Source organism: Macaca mulatta, chromosome 4, assembly GCF_049350105.2.
Source record: "Macaca mulatta isolate MMU2019108-1 chromosome 4, T2T-MMU8v2.0, whole genome shotgun sequence".
In the NCBI taxonomy this organism is placed as follows: Eukaryota; Metazoa; Chordata; class Mammalia; order Primates; family Cercopithecidae; genus Macaca; species Macaca mulatta.
In genome coordinates, this window is record NC_133409.1 from 118,969,170 (window position 1) to 118,990,201 (window position 21,032).

The window sequence follows — 21,032 nt, forward strand, 5'->3', positions numbered from 1 at the left end:
AAGAGTACAAATCAAGGAGCCTGACATATACTTAAGGGTACCATGCATATTGCTTATAATTTTGAAATATATAAAAATGAATAAATAGAAATTTCACTAAGACGTTATCATTTGCTATCTTTGCCTAATAAGATTAAAATTTAATTACGTATTAAAATAAGCTTTGTTTATGGTTTTCCACATTTTCTTTTCAATACCCAAACGCCTTTCCACTGTACACAACTATGAAATCAGATAAAACATATGATGCTACTCTTTTCAGGCTGTGGACTACACCAAGATTCCCTAGAGAAAGAAATTTCATGTGACAAGCCCTGTGCCATTCAAGGCGTAGAGAACTGGTGGGTGAGTAGAGCACATTGGCCACACTGATGTGAAGCAGAAGTGTTCAGAAGAAGAAGCAAATGAAATGACCAGTCTCTGTAGAGCAGATAATTGAAATGGAAAGACCTGGTGATGAGAATACCCCAGATAGCTATGGAAGGTGTCTCTACAAATCTTTAGCAATGAACTGAGGCGTGCATGCCCAGCACAAGACCTCCCAAAGCTTATCAGATGTGTGAGGCTATGGGATTGAAAATGGAACAGAAATATGTGCGACAGTTGCACACGGTATTTGAGGAGGAACAGAGCTGGGGAACTTCCTAGCTCAGGGTATTTTGAGGTGGAGAAATATTCTCAATATCACAAAATAACTCTGGTATCCATCTGAGATAACAGCAAATCTGGTCTTAGGGATAATAACCACACCCTAGAATAGAACTTAAACTATACTGGCCCCAACATAAGCTAAAATCAAGCCTTGGCAAGATACATAAACAAAAGGTTAGAGATTAGTCCTGCCAAATTGGAAGGATTTAAGAACACAATGATTTCCTTAGATCTTCACTAAGAAGCACTAGGCATAAAACTAAAACTACAAACTTCCAAGGTAATCATCCAACAATTTAACTATTTACTGAGGTTAAGAATCTTCAGAAGACAATAACATAATCTAATCTCTATTGTGTATTAACTATAATTTCCAGTGTTCAATCAAAAATCACTATACGTAGAAAACAACTGGAAACTGTGAGATTTACAGGCAAGAAAAAATGTAGGACAATACAACTCATGGCAAAAGGCCTAATGTTGAATTTAGCAGATAAGAACTCTAGGAAAATTTTGTGGCAAGACAGAGAGAGAGAGAGAGAGAGAGAGAGAGAGAGAATGTATACATATATATATACACACACACACATACACACACAAACACTCCAAGTATGCGCATGCATATGTACACTCCAAACAGAATAAACAGAATAAAACCCCAAACAAGATCGTAATGAATCGAGCCTAGACAAATTAGAATATATACATATATATGCATATCCATATGTAAACACATGGAAACACACACATACTCTATTATTACTAAATATATTTATATGTATATATGCATATATAGTAAAAGTGTATTCAAAATAATAAACAAAAATTGTTTAATTGTTAAGAAATATGTTTTTAGGCCAGGCACGGTGGCTCATGCCTGTAATCCCAGCACTCTGGAAGGCCGAGGTGGGCTCAAGTTCAGGAGATCGAGACCATCCTGGCTAACATGGTGAAACCCCGTCTCTACTAAAAATAGAAAACATTAGCCGGGTGCGGTGGCGGGCACCTGTAGTCCCAGCTCCTTGGGAGGCTGAGGCAGGAGAATGGCATGAACCCGGGAGGCAGAGGTTGCAGTGAGACGAGATCGCGCCACTGCACTCCAGCCTGGGTGACAGAGCGAGACTCCATCTCAAAAAAACAACAAAAACAACAACAACGACAAAATAAAAAAATATATATATGTTTTTAATGAGTGCAGATGGGACATTTTAGCATAGAATTGTAAACTTCAACTACAAAAAAGAAACAAATTTTAGAAATGTAAAATGTCTAGAAAACGATAATGACAGTATTTGATAGGCTTCAAAACTTATTGAAGGTGATATATCAAGCATTTGAAGGAAGAGCAACATAAATTATCCAATTTGAACAACAGATTGAACAAGAAGATGTGAAGCCACAGGCATGTGTTTACAATATCAAACTTTCTAACATAGACAAAATAGTATCCTAGACAGAAAAGTATGTTTAAGAAAACATGAATGTTTGAATAAATAATATTCAGGGTCCCCAAATTTGATGAAAAACAGTAACCCAAAGACCCAAGAAACTCAGCAAACTCCAAATAGAATAAAAATAAAATGCATTAAGCCCAGACAGATTAAAAACAAACTTCTGAAAATTAAAGATAAGAAGACAATCTTCAAAGTAGCAAGACTGGGAGAAGAGCTCATTGGACATAAGAAATCGAGAATAATAATGATTACTGTTTTTCCATCAGAAATAATGGGATTTTGAAAACATCTCTATGAAGTGCTTTGGAGTAGACATTAAAACAAGATTCTGAATCAATGATATCCAGTAAAATACAAGAATTTGTCAGCAGCAGCTTACTATTCCTTTATTCCACTTACAGAAGAGACTTATTTTTATTTATTATTTTTTTCCCCCAGTATTCTGAAAACACTGCCACTGGTTTACATGGACTTTTTTCCTATCATTATTATTATTTTTTTTTTTCAGAATACAATAATCATGTTGACTACAGAGGAGAAAACTCCTCCTGATTAAAACAAGAAAAGGAAAAAAGCATGGCTATTTTTCCCTCACCACCATAGAGAATGCTATTCCCAATCCAAAGACAGAATTTGGCTAAATAATACCTCATTTCTGAGAAATATCTTTTCAGTCAACTGCAGTCAAGTTCATTTAACTTGTTTATTTAGGATCATAGACTGGTGAGAGAAATGTGTAGACTAGTATTTCTTTTTAGTAACTTTTGCTTGATTTTCTAGGTTATGAGAGTATAACATGTGTGAAATCATGAATACCACTCTAAAATTATTACACTTGTGTTTACATGTGAAATAACCATATTTTTCTGGAGGCTAAAAAGTATATTTATATAGTATGCAATTTTTAATCTTGTCAAAAATTTTTTGTCAAACTGTTTATATAGAGTATATATAAATATAAAAAGATATTAAACATGAAACAAATGTAATGAGTTTCACACCATTTTCAAAATTTACCCCAAATATAGAGGTTTACATTTAGAATTGTTTAACTTGATTTCTATTTTGATTAATGCAATAAGTTTATCTGTTGCTATATTTAAAGTGTTGAATACATATTATAGTTTCTAATTTTTTAAGCTTTAGCAATAAAACTTTAAATTTGAAAACAAACCAGTGGTAAGATATGAGAATAATACCTATAATTTATTCTTTTATATTATTTTCCTTTCAAAGTTTTAAAATTTTTTTCTGATATTTATTTAGTGCTCTATCAATACTCCATTTATGATTTTCCTTCTTTATAAGTTCATTTGCTTTAATTTATGCTTTGAATATTATGTAGCTGGATTTAGGTTTCACAACTATATAAAATGAAGTAAATCATTCAGACTCATCATGAGCTGTATGTTCATAGCTCATAGCTTGAGTTCATTTAATTCAAAACTTATTTTTTTAAACATATGGTGACTTGATTTTTAAAGTAATTTTTTTTGTCTATTTTATGGCAATGTTTAAATCAGTAAGCTTAAGTAAATTATCTGTAAATGCACCTCAACAAATTGAACTGGAAAATAAGAAATTCATGCTTTAAATAAACCATTTGTTAGATTGATAGTATTAGCCACATATCTATCAAGTCTCTGTTTTACTCTGTGCGCTTTAGACACAGCAATGCTGATTCATCATGGAAGGAAGAATATTAAATGCATTTCTTCTTTGCTGACAGGATGAATGTAACACTTTTTACTAGTTTTATTTAAACACATCAATATAGAGAAAATATTTCAATGGATTTTAGCTGTTTTATCTGCAAACGTTCTGAATACATGAGAGGTTGGGGTGGATAGGGCCCACTATGAATATTAGGTGAAAATGTCGAAATGTTGATTTTTTTTTTGAGGTGGCATCTCTTTCTGTCGCCCAGGCTGGTGGACAATGGCGCTATCCTGGCTGACTGCAACCTCCTGCTCCCCGGTTCAAGCGATTCTTCCATTTCAGCCTCCCGAGTAGATGGGATTACAGGCACCCACCATCATGCCTGGCTAATATTTGTATTTTTAGTAGAGACGGGATTTCACCATGGTGGCCAGGGTGGTCTTGAATTCCTGACCTCAGGTGATCCACCCACCTCGGCTCCCCAAAGTGCTGGGTTTACAGGCATGAGCTATCGTGCCAGGCAGAAAATGTTGATTTTGATGTGAGTGTGATCATATCAGCCCATTAGGATATGCAAACACAACTTACAGGGAAATTAAAGGCTGTTGATATGATAGACAAGGGTTCCTGATGCATTCTCTTGATGTTCTGAGAACTTTTAGTAATAACTGAAAGTGAAAAAGTGTTGTCAATTGAGATCTGAAGTAATAATCAAGACAGGGAAAAAGAGAAGCTTTTTTATTTTTAACTGAAAAGTCTATTAACTGGCAAAGCCAGATGCTATAGATTAAGCACACAGCTAGACTAAATCAGCAATTCTCTTTGTTAAAACACCTTCTCTTTTCTGAGCCCTTTTGCTAATGCTGTCAAAAACTTCCTGATGTTAAAAATTTTGAATAAATAATTACTTTATAGATTGTGTACTTGTAATTTATTTAGGTGACTGTCAGAGATGGAAGGGTTATGAATTTGTACCAAGTTATCCATCTGTTACCTTGTAGAAAACAGTATTTTTATTAGGCTTTTATTCTTCCAGTCCTTAATCCAAAACAATGTCATGACATCTCATCTTTCTCTGAGAAAGTGAATATCATGGACAATAGGAATTGAAATTCAGATCACACTTCCTTCTTGGCTTATTTAAGGTCTTCAGTTTCTGATGTATTTACTAAAATTTCTTCTCTCTTTTAGTTCACTAATTACCAGAGACTGCTGGGCTGGCAGAGCTTTCATGTGATTGAAAGATTGTTTTCAGTGGCAAGAAACAAACCAGTCAAGAGAAAGCTGGGTTTTGCTGTGACAGGCATTGTTTAATTTAGCTCTCTGTGGCTTCCAGAAAATTCTCCTTGTTCTGTTATGTTGTAAAGATTACCCTCCTGGAAACATGAGGGAGAAGGAAGGAAATTTCACTTCTGGTTGGTTAGTCTTCCACACAAAAAGTAACCTATACTTTCCTGGGTATTTGTTTTAGCTTGATTATGTGGCTTTTAAGTTACTGGTTTGATCTAAGCCTCCTTGATCTGATGGATTCATATTATTGATTTTATTCAAAATACAGCTGTGAGGCCTATGCATTCATTCACATGGGTAGAGAGAGAAAAAAAAAAGTCAGTGCTATAAAGTACAGTATAAACAGAAATACAAACATGAAGTAGATACATGTATTACTTAAGAAGCAGAATGGCAATTGCTTCCTTTAAAGGGAAGAGGTAGATAGAAGATTTTTATATTTCCATAGTTATATATATGTATATATATGTAAATGTATATATATGTATATATATGTAAATGTATATATATATATTTACAATTTTGAGTTCTTTGTGTGGAAACTTAAAAAACACAAACAAATACCTAAACTTGAAAAATCAAGAAAGAGAAGCATAATCATATTATCTAGACCCTTGGGGATAATGACTCAATAAAATCATAAATATTTAAGAGTTGGATAGAGATAATGAGTAAGGAAGGTATGATTAACTTTTCATTGACCTGTATATATTCTTTCACCAATATCACACTGTCTTTATTACTGCAGCTGTATAAAAATCTTGACATCAACAAGCACAAGACCTTCTACTTTTTTGTTGTTGTTGTTGTTGTTGTTGTTTTGTAGTATTGTATTGGTTAATCAAGGTTGTTTATCTTTCCATATAAACAATAGAATAATTGTGTTGGTATTTATAAAATAGCTTCCTAGGGTTTTTTGCTTACAATGCATTAAATCTATGGATTAAGTTGGAAAGATATACTGACAATATTGATTATTCTAATCTATGAATATGTACTATTTCTTATTTAAAGCTTATTTGACGTATTTTATCAGAGTTTTATAGTTTTTCATATATAAGTTTTGCAAGTGTTTTGTAAAATTTATGTCTGTTTCATTTCTTGGTGCATTTTGTAAATGTCACTGTACGTTTGTTTTTTACATTTCAAATTTTAATTTCAATTTTTATTGCTGGCGTACAGAAAAGTAATTGCTTTTTGTATAGGAACCTACATTCTGCAACTTCGTTATACTCACAGGATTTTTTTTTTTATTCTTTCTTTGAAATCCAAATAGCTAATCACGTCATCTGTGAACAAACACAGCTTTACTTCTCCTTATTAAATTTCATACTTCCTATTTCCTTTTCTTATTGCACTAGGTATGACTTCTAGTACAATGTTGAATAGAGTGATGAGAGAGGATATCCTTCCTTGCCTTGGTGCTAATGTTAGAGAGAAAGCATCTAATTTTTCACTATTAAGTATGATGTTAATTGTGTATTTTTCATAGACTCCCTTTAAGTTAAAGAAACTATCTTAACTCCTAATTTAATGAGGGTTTTTATTTTGAATGTGTGCTGGATTTTGTAGGTGTATTTTTCCATTAATTGATATGAATAGATAACTTTTCTTCATTTGTCTGTTTATGTGGTGAATTACAATGATCAATTTTCAAACTTTGAACCAGTCTAGCTGTAATATACATGTAATAAATCCTAGTTGCTGATAATACATACTTTTAAATTACATATTTATGTTTAATTTGCTATTTTTTGAAGATTTCTTCATCTCTATTCATGAGAGATATTTATCTTTTCCTTTTCGGTGATGTTTTTATCAAGTTTTACGATAAGAATAATCTGGATTTATTAATTGAGTCAAGAAGTTTTTCTCTAGTTTTCATTTCTTGGAAAAAAATCACATAGAATTGGTATCCTTACTTTTTGGTAAAATTCACCATTGAAATTATGTAGGCCTAGTGATTTCTTTTTCGAAAAGTTATTTGTTATAAATTAAATTTTCTTCATAGAAATAAGCCTATTTATATTAACTATTTATTCTCATGTGAATTGCAGTAGTTTGTGTTTTTGAAGGAATTGATCCGTGTCATCTATGTCATCAAAATTGTGAGCATAGAATTGTTGGTAGTATTCCTTGATTACCATTTTAATGTGTATAACATCCGAGTGATGACCACTTTTTTTCTGATATTTGTTGCTTTCATTCTCTCCTTTTGTTCTTACACCTGGCTAATGAAAGTTGATCGATTTTATTGAGTTTTTTTCAAAGAACAAGTTTTGATCTGTTGATTTTCTTATTTTTATTTTTTGTTTACAACTCCATTGGTTTCTGTTCTAATTTTATTATTTATTTTATTTTGCTCAGTTTTGTCTTAAATTGTTCTTCTTTCTGTAATTTCCTAAAGTGAAAACTAAGATTATTGATTTTGGATTATTTTCTTTTTTTCTCTGATATATACATTTAATACCGTCAATCTTCCTCTAAGCACTTTTTAATGAGTCTCACAGGTTCTAAAAACTTGGATCATCATTTCGTTCAAAATAATTGAACATTTTTTCCTACAACTTTTTGTTTGACCCATGTATTATTTAGAAATGTGATATTTAATTTCCATTTGGGTAGTTTTTCTACTTTTTTTTTAATTTTTGATTTCTAGTTTAATCATATTATAGTCTAACAGTATATTTTTATGATTTCTGTTCTTTTAAATTTGTTGAGATTTGTTATATGGCCTAAAATTGGTCTATGTTGGTGAGTGTTCCATATGCTTTTGTGTGCCTTTTAATATGCCTTCTAATTTTTTTGTTGACTTCCAGACATGATATATCAGAAAATAAGAGCTTAAGTAATTAGGCCTTTAGTGTTAGGTTTTATGTTTACTTCACTACAAATCAAGCTGCATTTAATATTTGCCATAGTAATAGGTGCCAGACATTTCAACCCTTTAAATTTTTCTAGTACCCTTATTTTTGTCTTCAGTACCTTCTTTGGGATTTCCTAAGAACTCCTCCTTACTTAGGGTCTGTCTCACAGGTTTTAAGTTGTAATCTACTGGTATGTTTTGTTTTGTTTTGTTTTGCTGTTTTGAGACAGAGTATCACTCTGTTGCCTAGGCTGGGGTGCAGTGGCACAATCTCGGCTCACTGCAACCTCCACCTCCCAGGTTCAAGCAATTCTCCTGCCTCGGCCTCCCAGGTAGTTGAAACTACAAGTGCACATCACTTCACTAGGCTAATTTTTGTATTTTTAGTAGATACGGGGTTTCACCATGTTGGTCATGCTGTTCTTGAACTCCTGACCTCAAGTGATCCACCTGCCTGGGCCTCCCAAAGTGCTGGGATTGCAAGCATGAGTTGCCACACCCAGCCTGTAATCCACTGCTATAGAACCCTATTGATGTGAGAGTATGATGTTGCGGGGAAAAAAAGTGATTTCTTATTTTAGGTAAAATCTCAGTTTTATAGAAGACTTGTCTACCTGGGCAGAGTCCTTCATAAGTGATTTTTTGCTTGGGTTTTTTTTTTTTTTTTTTTTAAGCTTTTTTTTTCCTTTTCTGGTGACACAGGAGGTTACAGGGGCTAAAGTCTTGTAACTTCCCTCTAGAGAGGATGAAGTTTTGGTAGAGACCTTTCTCTGGAGGGTACGCCTTTGTTGTTTAATAGCTCTCTGGATGTATTTCACAACCTTTCTTTCTTTCTTTCTTTTCTTTTCTTTCTTTCTTTCTTTCTTTCTTTCTTTCTTTCTTTCTTTCTTTCTTTCTTTCTTTCTTTCTTTCTCTTTCTTTCTTTTATTTCTTTCTTTCTTTCTTTTCCTCCTTTCTTTCTTTCTCTTTCTTTCTTTCTTTCTTTTTTCTTTCTTTCTTTCTCTCTTTCTCTCTGTCTTTCTTTCTTTTACCTTCTTCCTTCTTCCTCCTTCTTTCCTTCCCTCCCTCCCCCTCCTTTCCTTTCCTTTCCTTTCCTTTCCTTTCCTTTCCTTTCCTTTCCTTTCCTTTCCTTTCCTTTCCTTTCCTTTCCTTTCCTTTCCTTTCCTTTCCTTTCCTTTCCTTTCCTTTCCTTGTACCACATGAGGTATCTTACTTGGCTCTTCAACATAAGAAACTGTGAGGCTGCTGGATATAAATCCTTGAATGTGTGGTGATCCCTATGACTATAGCTTCCATCAGATTCTTATTCTCTCATAAGACCTTAGTCTCCAGCAATTTGTCAAAATTACCATTCAAGTGTTTCTACCACTTTATGGCCCCAGTTGTGCATGCTCACAGATGTTGACTCTGACTCTCTTCCAAATTTTGGCATGGTGATTTTAACTTGAGATTTCAGTTTTCCGGTGGATACAAAAGTCATTGTTCTGTTTTTATTATTATATGCATGGTATTAATAACTCTCAAGCTCTTTAAACAGCAGAAACCCCAGGTCTTAAAATAACTTTTTCTACTTTTAGACTACCTGATCTGTTATAATTTTATTTGTAAGAATACATTTGAAAGAGGATAAGTGTAACTACAGGATAAACAGATGATGTAACATATGTTTGGAGAGAGAAAGTCATATGAAAAAATATTGATAATTTATTTTTTGCTTCAATTTGTCCTGCATGTTATAGGAAATGTGTATTGTAGTCTTAGTTTTTCTACTGGTTATCTGTGTGAATTTCGGCAAGTTACAAAATATATCCTGGTCTCTGTTTTCTCATTTATAAAATGAGTCACTTAGATGAGATAATTCTAAAATGTTTTCTAGCTATAAATTTTTAGCTTATTTGATATATAAAAGAGCCATCACTGACAATATTTATTTATTAATTCATGTATTTAATGTGTATTAATTGATTTTTAATTCTGAGCTAAGTTAAACATCATCGTGAAGCACATTGTTTACTTAGAATGCATATTATATTGCAAAGAGACAGCACATAAAGAAGTAAAAAACATTGGGAGGGAGTTTAAGAAATTTTTAATTTACTTTAAAAACACTTTTAATTTTTATTTATTTATTTATTTATTTATTTTTGAGTCGAAGTCTCACTCTGTCACCCAGGCTGGAGTGCAATGGTGTGATCTCGGCTCACTGCAACCTCCACTTCCTGGACTCAAGAAATTCCCATGCCTCAGTATGCTGAGTAGCTGGGATTACAGACACCCACCACCACACCCAGCTAATTTTTGTATTTTTAGTAAAGATGGGATTTCACTATGTTGGCCAGACTGGTCTTGAAATTCTGACCTTGTGAACTGCCCACCTCGGCCTCCCAAAGTGCTGGGATCATAGGCATGAGCCACCGCACCAGGCCTAATTTTTATTTTTAATTGTAAATTGACATGTTAGTTTGTATATATTCATGGGCTAAGAAATGTTGTTAATACTTATGAATTTAATGTGAAGTAATGAAATCAAGTGAATTAACATACCCATTATATCAAATGCTTATCTTTTTTTGTGGGGAAAATATTTGAAATTTACTCTCTTGGAGATTTTGAAATGCACAATACAATACGATTTACTATATTCATCATGCTATACAATATATCTCCAAGAAAAAGAAATGTATTTTTTTATTTGAGGCTCTGTATCCTTTGACCATCATCTCCCTATTCCCTTTGCCTCCTGCCTCTCATAGTCACCAATGTACTCTCTGTTCTTTTGAGTTTGATGATTTTAGATTTTACAAAAAAAACTGAGAACCTGTAGTATATGTCTTATATCACTTAATATTATTCTACAATTATATCACTTAATAATATTCTACAATTCCATCCATGTTGTTTGTTACAAAGAACAATATATCTTCTTTTTTAAGAGTTTTAAAATACTTTTTCATTTTTTTTTCTTTTTTCTTTTTTTTTTTTTTTTTTGAGACAGTCTCGCTCTGTCCCCCAGGCTGGAGTGCAGTGGCACGATCTCGGCTCACTGCAAGCTCCGTCTCCTGGGTTCAGGCCATTCTCCTGCCTCAGCATCCCACGTAGCTGGGACTACAGGCGCCTGCCACCGCGCCCAGCTAATTTTTTGTATTTTTAGTAGAGACGGGGTTTCACCGTGGTCTCGATCTCCTGACCTTGTGATCCACTCGCCTCGGCCTCCCAAAGTGCTGGGATTACAGGCGTGAGCCGCCGCGCCTGGCCTAAAATACTTTTTCAAGACATATATATATACACACACATTGTATACGCATGCATACAATGTATTCATATATATACACACACATACGTACAATGCGGTACTATTGAATGTGAATATATACATAACACTACATTATATATATATACACATACACACACACACACACACACACACACACACACACCATATTATCTTTATCTATTTATCTGTTGATGGACACTTAGGTTGATTTCATATCTTGGCTATTGTAAATAATACTGCAAATAATGTGGGAGTGCAGATATGTCTTTTACATACTAACTTCAAATCTTTGCCTAAATACCCAGAAGTGGGGTTGCTGTATCACATGGTAATTTTATTTTTAGTTTTTTGAGATATCTTCATTAGTCTAAACTAAACTTCAAATGATTAGTTTTCATTAATGGCTGTACTAATTTACAATCCCACCAACAGTGTACAAGTCTCCCTCTTCTATACATTCTCACCAAAAGTTGTGATTTTTTTTTTTTTTTTTTTTTTTTTTTTTTGCCTTCTTGGTAATAGCCATTCTGACAGGTGTGGTATATTATCTCATTGTTATTTTAATTTGATTTTTTTGTAATGATTAGTGATGTTGAGCATTTTTTCATATGTCTGTTGGCCATATGTATGTCTTCTTTTGTAAAGTATTTATTCAGGTCCCTTGCCTATTTTTTAACTGGATAGTTTCTATTATATAGAGTTATTTGTGTTCCTTCCTTATTTTTTATATTAACCCTTTATCAAATGTATGGCTTGCAAATAGTTTCTCCTGATCTGTCATTTGTTTCTCCACTCTGTTGTTTACTTGCTGTGCAAAGCTTTTCAGTTTCATGTAATTCCATTTGTCTATTTTTGCTTTCATTTGCCTGCACTTTTAGTATAAAATCTAAACAAATTATTGCCCAAACCAACATCGTGTCATTTTTCTGCTGTGTTTTCTTCTAATAGTTATACAATTTCAGGTGTTACATTCACATATTTAATCTATTTCGAGTTTGTTTCTTTTATGATGTTAGAGAAGGGTCCTTAACTCTTCTGCATATAGATATCCAGTTTCTTCAACATCATTCATTAGAGTGTTCTTTTCCCATTTTATATCCAGGGTATTTTCAGTGAAGCTCAAACCATACAAATATATGTTCATTTCTATGATAGCTGTTTTTTCTTTGGTCAATGAATTGATGTTTATGGCAGCATCATACTGTTTTATTTTCTATAGCTTTGTATTACAGTTTGAAATCAAACAATGTGATTCCTTCAGCTTTGTTTTTTTTCTTTCTCTTATAATTTTCTGGGATATTTGGGGTTTTGTGTAATTCCATGTAAATTTTAGAATTATTTATTCTATATCTATAAAAAATGACATTGGAATTTTGATAAGGATTGTATTTAATCTGTTTATTGCTTTGGTAGTATGGATATTTTAATGATACTATTGTTTTTCAATCTATGAACATGGAATATCTTTCCATTTATTTGTATCTTCTTCAATTATTTTCTTTTTATTTTATTTTGTAATTATGTATTTATTTAATTATTTTTTGAAGGGGTTTCACTCTTGTTGCCGAGGTTGGAGTGCAATGGTGCCATCTCAGCTCACTGCAACCTTTGCCTCTGGCTCAAGAGATTCTCCTGCCTCAGTCTCTGGAGCAGGTGGGATTACAGGTGTCCATCATCGTACCTGGCTAATTTTCTGTATTTTTAGTAGAGATGGGGTTTCACCATGTTGGCCAGACTGGTCTTGAACTCCTGACCTCATGTGATCCACTCACTTCAGCCTCCCAAAGTGCTGGGATTACAGGAATCAGCCACTGTGCCCAGCCTTCTTCAATCATTTTCATTACTGTTTTATAATTTTCAGTCTACAGATACTTTACCTTCATGATTAAATTTATTCCTAAATATTTTATTCTTCTTGTAGCTATTATAGATTAGATTGTTTTCTTGATTTCTTAGAATTTTTTTGTCAGAAACACTAGTGACTTTCACATGTTGATTTGGTATCCCTTACATTTGCTGTATCTATTTATTAGTTCTGACAGGTTTTTTTTTTTTTTTTTTTTTTTTTTGGTGGAATATTTAGGGTTTGCTATACACAGAATCATGTCCTCTGCAAACAACAAAAATTTCACTTTCTTTTCTATTTGCATGCCTTTATTTCCTTATCTTGACAACTGCTCTGATGATGACTTCCAATATTACCTTGAATGGAAGTTGTAAGAGTAAATATCCACGTCTTCTTCTGGATCTTGGAGGAAAGAAATAAGTGAAAGCGTTCTTTTTCCAAATACATTAAAATGTCATATTTTAAAATATAGTAAATTCAGTGTGATACAATAATGCTTAATTGGGACAAGGATACAGATGTTCATTGATATCATATCATTTATATGATAATCTGGGCAGTCAAAGAAGCTATTACAATGGAGAAAAAATGTGGACTGAAGCCTACATGACAAGAAAAAGCCAGCAAGGCAGTTAGGAATACATCATACCTGACAGAAAGATCATCAGGACTAAAAGCTCCACCTTGGAAATAATTTTAATATTTTTTGTAAAACAACAAAAACAAAACAAACAAACAAATGAAAAGCAAAATTCATCTGGCTAAAAAAGAGAGAAATGGCAGAAAATGAGTCAAGATAAATAACCAAGAACCAGTTCATATATAACCTATTGTCCATAATATAAATTTGGTTTTAAATCTAGGTACAAGGGCGATCTATTGGAACAGACCAAAAAAAAAAAAAAAAAAAAAAAAAATCTAAGCTATTTTAGTCTGGGCAAGAGAAGACAGTAGAGTGAATTGGGGAGTATAAAAAGGGACAGCAAAATGTGAATGGTGCCGATATCAGTTTTAGAATTAGAGGATACAGTCATTTTGAATTTGAGTGATGAGGAAAGGAGAAGTGATAAATAATTTCTAAGTTGTTGTCTTGAGCAGTTTGGTAGATTCTTGTGCCATTAAATGAGATATGATGACAAGGAAGAGAAGTAAATTCGGGAGGAAATAAACTTCTGTTTGAGCTATATTCAGTTTGTGATTTCTTTAGACATCAAAAGAAAAATGAGAGCTGTGAAATCCGTAAAAACATTGGCAGCTATTTTACAAGGTGAGGTTGCCTAGGGGAAGAACATCAATGAGCAACAAAGGATAGAGGATTGTGATCAAAATGTAAAGATCTCTACTGTAAAAACATTTGAAATAAACATGAGGAAAAAATATATATTGCAAGAGCTCCATTGCAGAGAAGTGAAGTATAGGGCAGACGTGGTAATTATGCATGAACACAGCATAGATATCTGGGAAAATAAGATAGAACTCAGAACTAAAAGACCTAAAATAAAGACTGAACATGAAGAGGTAAAGGAACTGTTACTAAGCCAGAATAAATATGTTCAAGTTTAAATTAGAGTGGTATACAACCAACTCCAACAAATAAAAGAAACAAATTCAAAAAGAGACTAAATAAAAATGATTTACAAAGTTATACATAAAGCTACTGTTTTAGACAGACACAACTTCCTACTAAAAATGGCTACTTTGCCTCTTAAAATGAGTAAGGAGACTGAGGAAGTCACCCTGGATCTTCACAGAAAGAACCATGTGAGCCATTTATGGAAGAATGAGTTCACATTTGTAAAAAGGACACCTACGCTAAAAACTCTGTTACTTTTATCAAGCTTAAATCAGTACCTTTCATTCCTTAAATTAACATTTAAGACAACATTATTTCTTTCTCATGGCCACTTATTTACATGAACCTGATTTTGCTTCTCAGTTATAAATAAAGAAGTTTGGAATGTGTGAGGTAATTCACTGAAACACCTTCATTTTCTTAAATAGATCAGGTGCAAGGCAATAGCTGTATTAAAGTCACATAGCTAGTTAGTGGAAAATTTTATTTTAGGACTCCTAATTCACCATATTCTGACTCTTTGTACTAGGACCTTTTAAATATAGGAAAAATTAGAAAGAAAAGAAATTTGCTTATGCCCTTTATAAAAATGTATTTATACGAATCACTCATTAATATTGGTTTATACATGATTTATCTTATTTTTATTAAAATAAAAATCCATTTATATGAAGCAATAAGTCATATAAAATAAAAGATATTTTCTTTGATTAAAGGTTAATATTTAACTTTTAAAAAATGTTACTTTGATAAAATGAGTGGCTTAATAGTGCCATAATTTTCTAACAATCTATTTAATATGGTTTTATTTTTATAACTTTTTTATTGTGCTGGTATTTTTGAGTGAAGCATATATCTTCGAAGACATCTTTTTTTGTGGGTGGGTACTAAAATAAATCAATTGCAAGAGGGCACTTTTGACTTTTATTTGAAAACCTCTTTTTTGAAAACTGCTATTCTTTATTCTATATTTGATATTCATCAATACTTTGTGAAATGATTTATGTATCTAAGGCCCCAAGGATGGGATTCATACATACGTTTTGCTGAAGCAAACGGCAACTTCCTAAGAACACAATGTTGATGTATGAAAAATTTTTATCCTAACTCTATGAAACCTAGAAGGCAGAATTTTCTCAGACTTACTTCACCCCACAAAACCTGCACGTAATTTTCATGGTTAGGAATGTAGGAAGTGATTCATCCTGTCAAACCTATTGAGTTATTTTCTAGAAAGGCATGCCTACATCAGCTTGTCAAGCACAGCATATCTAAGTACTGAAACTGTTTATCCATGCAGTCTTTTGTGACAAGGGAAATTATGAGCATATTTTGTAAATTCTACTTTTAAATATTCAATACAGCAGAAATAGAGTAATTAACCATTCCTGGAATAATATTTTCCTTAGCACGTCAGTATTATGTTAACATTTTTTATTAATGAGTTACAGCCTTTATTTAATAAATGTGACTCTCATCATCCACAATACTTGAGATTGACTGGGTTGCAGCTTATACAGGGCTCTCCACTTTTTTAGGAAATTAATTATTATTGTGTGGTTCAAAATACACAGCTTGATAGCACTTTGTTTCTTTTATATTTATTTATTTTAGTTGACAATAAAAATTACATTTATTATGTGCCAACATTATGTTTTGAAGTAGATATATACTGTGGAGTGGCTAAATTGAGCTAACTAACATATCTATTACCTCATAAGCTCATTTTTTGTAGTGAGAACAATTAAAATCTACTCTCTCAACAATATTCATTAATACAATACCATTTTATTAACTATAAACACTATTTCTTATTCCACATAGTTCAAATTGTTACAAGGTAATAAAGGACTCTGGATATCAGTAGAATTATTTTTAAAAATGCATAACTTTTTTGTGGTGTTTATAGATCTGAGTCTATGTTTATGTTGTCTAAATAAGTTTCATGAACATGATAATGACAACAAAAGTTGTACTAGAATTAAAGTTATGTGACTACTAATGTATTAATGTGGCATCAACTATTGCAACAGGAGTTATTAAAGAAATTATATTTGAAGCTACACAAAGACTGAATGGGAGAGAAAAATAATTGGAGATAAGATAAATAGAACAATGAACATTAACAGTTCAGGGTATTTGTAGGTGTGCAAGAATTGTGAACACTTACATCACAGAATATTTTATAGTTTTCAAAAATACCTGGCCAGTGATATTAATCAAATAAGAAAAGTAATGTTTAACTAAGTATCAGGAGAGCAGATTCTAGTATTTCACTGCACTGAGATTATGTGCAGTATTATATGAGTATATGATCATGAGTATTATATGCATAGTCATCTAAAAAAAAATTTTAAAGGTCCTGCAAATGTCTAAGGTCTATGAAAATCTAAAAGTTTGCAATAAAAATGTTCATGTTTAACTTTCAAGAAAAATGAGTTATTTCTAGGAAGCCCTCATTCCCTTGAGAAAAATAATTATTGTGGATTCAGGCAATGTGGATATAGTCGTTCCAGGCAAAGACAAGGTCCTAGATTTCAGAAAGCTCACATTCCCAATTGCAAGCACAATTACATAGCTCATTATCCAGTTATAATTATGGGAAATGTTCCTCATTCATTCTCATTCAGTGTGTATATATTAAGTGTCTATTTTGTGTCAGACTCTTGGTCAGTGCTAGAGACAAAATGTTAAGCCAAAGCAAACATAGTTCTCATTTTCACTGAAGACAAAGACTAGTGAATTTGAACTGTATTAACCAGCTCATTACACAAATAAGCACAAAAATGCAAACTGAGTTGTTATGACTTAATGAAACATAATTTATAAAAGTATATTAACAGCAACAAAAGCAGAATGATAGTCTGTGGTGCTCAGGAAGTTTTCCTGAAGTAAGTGACACAGGCTGTATGATTAGATTTTAATGACACAAAGGTAGGGCCATTAGCAAAAAAATTGCAAGACTATAAGCAAAGTCCCCCTGATGAGCAGGAACATAGCACATTGAAGAAACTTGTAAAATGGCATTGGATGTGGAGGTAAATAATTTTAAAAGTAAATGTAAATGATATCAGAGTGTGAAACTAACTTGGTGGATGACATTGAGAGGGAGTAGCTTTAAATCAGTGAGAAAATGAATAGAAACATACAAATAACATTCCGGAGGAAGAAATAATTTTCAAAAGATTTGAGGTCTAAAAACACTGAATACATGAAAGAATGACTACGTACCTAGAACGGTGACTCCCAATCAAAATGATATGCTCCTCAGGGGACATTAGTCAATGACTGGGAACATTTATCACACCTACAGGGAATGCTACAGGTGAGGAGAGGCAGAGATGCTCTTAAATATTCTATGATGCACAAGATAAGCCCCGACAACAAAAAATTATCTGGTTCAAAACATCAGTATTTCTGAGGTGGTAAAACCATGATCTAGAAAGTTGAGAACTAGAGAAATATGAATAGGAAATGTGGCTGGAGAGTTAAGTAACAACTACATTGATATGGTCTGCCTCTCTGTCCCCACCCAAATCTTATTTTAAGTGGTAATCTGAATTGTAATCCCCACGTGTTGGTGGAGGGAGCTTATGGAAGGTGATTAGATCACAGGGGTAGTTTTCCCATGCTGTTCTCATGATAGTGAGTGAGTTCTCATGAGACCTGATGGTTTTATAAGGAATTTTTCTCCATTTCAGTATGCACTTCTCCTTCCTGCCACCATGTGAAGAAAGACATGTTTTCTTCCCCTTCAACCATGAGTGTAAGTTTTCTAGGACCTCCCCAGTCCTGCAGATTTGTGAGTCAATTAAACATCTTTCCATTATTAATTACCCAGTCTCAGACAGTTATTTATAGCAGTGTGAGAATAGACTAATACACACATAATTTTAGAATTTATAGTCAGTGCAATGGGAAAATATTGAAGAATAGTGTGTAAAGAAGTGACATAGTGATAATCACATTTTGAAACAATTTGACTAGTATTGGGAATGGATTACAGCAGAGGAAGATATGGACACAGAAATATTATAGCGTGTTGTACTAACTAATGCATGTAATAACTAAAAATAGATAAATCAAAATTTAGTACTAGTGGAGATGGAGGAAAATAGTCAGATTGAAAAGATATTTAAGAAGGTGTAGGGTGATCGGATCAGGGGCTAAGGGAGAAAGAATGACTTCCACGTTTTTCACATGAGCAGCTGGACAGCTGGTGCTGGTGTTTCCTAAACCAAGAATTCCAGGAAACTTGAATACCGGCTTCAAGGTAAGTTGGCCTGCTCATGTGCTTCTCTTGAAAACCTGGACAGATGGAAATAGAACAAAATAAAATTTTGTGCAGGCCATTCGGAATAGTCCTGATATGAATAATTCAACTTAATTAAGTTATAGCTCTTTTGATTTCAAGAGGCAGAAATTTACCCATGTTCATATACTTACTTAATTCAAATATCCAGAAATTTATAAGAGCATTTAATTTTTCTTCTACTTAAACTTTTTATTGCTGTCCCCAAGTCTCTTAAGTTTTTATGTCTATAGTTTAAATTGTTAATATGACAAAAATTTTAGTATCTGTAAACTTCAAACTCAAATTTTTAGGAAATACAATTTGATTAGCTAATTGTGAATAACTTTTTTACTCCTCACCTAATCAACTGTGGTTAGCATGGCTGGGTCATATAGAAAACACATAATTGCGGCAGTTCACTCCCATTGATGTAAATGTAGGTCTAAAAAGGGAAGATTCTGGGTTGAGTGGGTTTCACAAAATTATCCACTATAATATTCTCCATTGTCTGCCCAATCAACGTTTTTTTATATCTAGAGATAATTTGAACTTCAGATAACTGAATTATATATTGTGCAATGAAAAACACACTCTCCCTTCCCTAATGTCATTTCTATATATTGTATGCGAATGTAATGCCACAGAACCAGTAAATTCATATGACATCTTCCCTATATAATGCCCTGTATTTCCCGAGTTGATCCAGTTAATAGAAATCAGTAACAAGTGTGGTTAATAATATATATTTTAAATGTTTCTATCAGACCCTTGTTTTGTATCATTTCAGATCATCATGGCCACACTTCTCTCTTATCCTTATTAGGAATGAAGTGATGACTTTCATGGAGGCACAAACCAGCTACATGGAATTTTTATATACGACTGCACATGCACTCACATGCACCCTCAGAATAGATCATAGAAATGAATTGCATAGCACCTCTGACACTCAATTCTTCTCTGCAAGGAGAAGGACTCTTATATTTAGCTTCAGTCAGTTGTTCTTACCTGATACAGTCAACTGTAGACTAGGTTCTATAGTATAACAGGACTTCTGAGGCTTCTCATTTTGGAAGGAGCGGGTATGGAAATAGGAACAACACATTTCTCAGGGGGAAAAAAAGTCATCCTTTTCTGGGAAAGCATTCAAGAATAAGCCTCTAATAGCCCAGGATGTCAGAAATAGAATATCATTTTACTTAAACAAGCACAAAATATTTTATCTATTACATTAGATATTAACATATGTTTTTCTGCTCAAATAAGTGAGGACTGATTGTGAGATGTGAACTTAATTTTATTTTATGAAAATATGTTTAAAACTTGATTTAGGACATTTAGACAATTGTGTCTGATTCTACTTACGTTCAAAAATGTAATCAAACCTACAAATAAAAATAAAATTTATTATGTGTGTAGCCAATAATACCAGAATTATATAATAATATATTTTTTAATCCTAAAAATATTCATATGGGATGTACTTTGGAGTTATTATTTTGTAAGAAAAAACTAAAGATATATGTCAGGAGTTTTCAAGAGGAATGAATTAGTGCAAATTCTGAGTAGTAGTTTTGCAAGCTGGATCTTTGGCACTCTTTTTCTCTCATCACTTTTATTTGTATTATTTTATGCCCATGCAGAGATCAATAATTCATAAATGGTGCTGACACTAGAAATTTTTCAACTTTCATAAAACTAAGTGCTTTGTGCATGTTGATAACACAATTTTATAATCACCTGCCATATATTTTCAGATGTCCTAGTTAAAGACGTACTAAGTTGTTGAAAATTTTAGTTTCACCATGCACATCAAATATATTGAAATGTTTCACTATTTGAATTAGCTGTTTTGTTTAGATTATATCAAACTTTGCTCTATTTTTTTTAAATACAGATTTGACATAATTGGCTTTCTGCAGTCAAAGTTATACTCTGCAAAGTCAAATTAACCCTTATATTCTAGAAGAAAGAAGTATGCCGAGTGTGGTGTCTCATGACTGTAATCCTAGCATTATGGGAGGTTGAGGCAGGAGGATCTCTTGAGGCCTAGAGTTCAAAACCAGCCTGGTCAACACAATGAGACCCCCATCTCTACAAAAGAAAAAAGTAAAAGTTAGCAAGG